We start from the raw sequence: 2,500 nt of genomic DNA, 5'->3' as shown, positions 1-2,500 counted from the left end.
AGGATGGGAAGGGGAAACAGTTGAGGGAAGGGGAGAGGTGGAAATGGAGAAGAAGGAATGGAGGGGAGGGGAGGATGTGGAGGGGAAGAGAAGGTATGGAGATGGAAGGGTCCGCGTATTCCCACTTGATTACGTCACGAAGAAGGAGTGAAAACTTAAGAAGAAACACCAAAGTTAGTGCTGATTCAGAAGCCCGCAGGAGATGAGGATACCGTTTATGAGAGAAAAATAAATAAATAGATAAATAAATAAATAAATAAATAAATAAATAGATAAATAAATAAATAAATAAATAGAATTAATAGACAAAATTAAAATAAAACAAGATAAAAAAAAATCATCTTAAAAGATATGAGAATTATTTCCACGGGTATAACGTTTTGGGATCCAAGTGAAGAGATGAAGGGCGCACCCCAAGAGGCCCCTCATGATAATAAATAAATATGTAAGTAAGTAAATAATACACAAGTACATTGATGAATAAATCATTTTTTTTTAAAAGTGACCGAAAATATGAGTAAATGTAATCATGAATGAAAAATTCAATAGTAGAATTGACAGATATACTGTGTAGATCAAAGCATATTTGAAGAAAGAGATTCTTGGTAGAAAGATCAAAGAACAAAAAACAAATAAACCAATACAGAAGTAAATGAACAAAGGAATGAATAGTTGTAAGAGGCCGGTAGAGAGAGGTAGACATTTGGGTAGATAGAGGGGTAGATGGAAACGAATGTAGATTTTATAACTAAAGGTTTAAAAACAACGGCCGACAGAAATGGCTTAGTCATACTCGCGCTCGCTCGCGCCTTATATATTATAAACAATGTTGATGTGGCAAAAATGGTAAAAGTATAAGCCATTTCCGTTGCGACATAATGCTTACTTAAATAATATCGCTTGAAACAGTATAACAGCCTCTCTAATTGGAGAAAAATGTGGAGGAGGAGAAAAATTATTGGCGCATGGAGGTAAAGTCACGCCCTTAAGGAGTGGCACTTGTTTGAGAAGTAAAAGGATATTGGATGAATGAAATAGTGACGTCAGAACGAAGTTGGCTTGACGTATTGTATAGGGATTCCGAGCGGGAATCCCTTGGTGTAGATCACAAAACCAAGTGTAATTTTTAGAAGAAAGAAGATAAAAAAAATCAATCTAATTTAATTCACTCCCTCAAGCTTTGAGTGAAGGACAAGGCATAGGGCCTTCATATAATTGACTAACGATAAAAGAAAGTGAAGAAAGTTGTGAATGAAGAATTTTACTATGACAGAAGAATAAGAACTTATTTAGAGATTTGTGCAACAGGCGCTAATAATAGTACAGTAATATGCTTTTGGTTTATTAGTACTATATAACAAGTAAATGATAAGTAAACAAATAAAATGAACAAAAAAGAATGACTATATGAATTAGGTTAAACAGTAATGAATAAGTGAAGAGGTAAAACATAATTAAAGAAAGATGGTGATTGTGAGGACGAAACTTCGGCATCGACCTAGGAACGGAAATGACTCACGAGATAGAAAACCACGGATCAGTATGAAGCTAGCTACCCTCAATATCGGAACTTTGAGTGGTACAGAAGAAGAACTTGTTGATGTAATGCGTGAGAGGCATTGGGATATAATTGGTCTGGCAGAAACCCACACTAAAAACATGGGAAAAAGACACTACATGAAAACTTTGTGATGATTCATATTGGAACAGAAGGAAAATATGGAGGCGGTTTTATGGTCACTCCTGATTTAGGAAATAGAATTATGGACGTTAAATATGTCAGTGATAGAATAATAGGAATTACATTAAAGCTAAAATAAAAAAAAATAAAATCTGATACAAGTTTATGCCCCGCAACAAGGAAGAAGTGCTGATGAGAAGGAAGAACTTTTTGAATCGCTACAAGCTACAAAAGATTCATACTCTCAGAAGGAAAATCTAATGGATTTGGATGACCTGAATGGACATGTAGATGTAAATAGGCATGGCACAGAGGATATAATCGGTGCTTTTAGAATTGGTGATTCAAACCCAGATGGAGAAAGGATTGTTGATTTCTGTATTAGAAACCAGATGGCAATAATGAACACTTTTTTAATCATAGGCCAGAACACAAATGGGCCAGGTACCGCTGGAATACAGAAAGAGAAGAATATAGTCAAAAATCTATGATTGACCTTATATTGACAAGTCGTACGAGTTTGGTGCACGATGTCAAGCCATTCCCATTCTTGTCGTTGGATTTTGACCATCGTGTAGTAGTATGTGAAATTAATCCTCAGCCTCCTCCGATTCTTAAAAGATCCTATAAACAAAGAATCAAAGTTGAAAGACTGCAAGAGGAAGCAGTTAAGAGAGACCTGGAAGCGAGACTAAATAATATTCAATGACCTGAAAGAGAAACTACCTTGGAAACGATGTGGCAAGAAATCAAAGAGGATTTATTGAAGATCGCAGAGGACGTAGTTGGTGTCGAGTGGATAGGAGGTACCAAGAAGAA

The sequence above is a fragment of the Oratosquilla oratoria genome, chromosome 43 (assembly GCF_046742065.1).
Source record: "Oratosquilla oratoria isolate Oo_2021 chromosome 43, ASM4674206v1, whole genome shotgun sequence".
NCBI classification, from domain to species: Eukaryota; Metazoa; Arthropoda; class Malacostraca; order Stomatopoda; family Squillidae; genus Oratosquilla; species Oratosquilla oratoria.
This window is presented reverse-complemented; position numbering follows the sequence as displayed.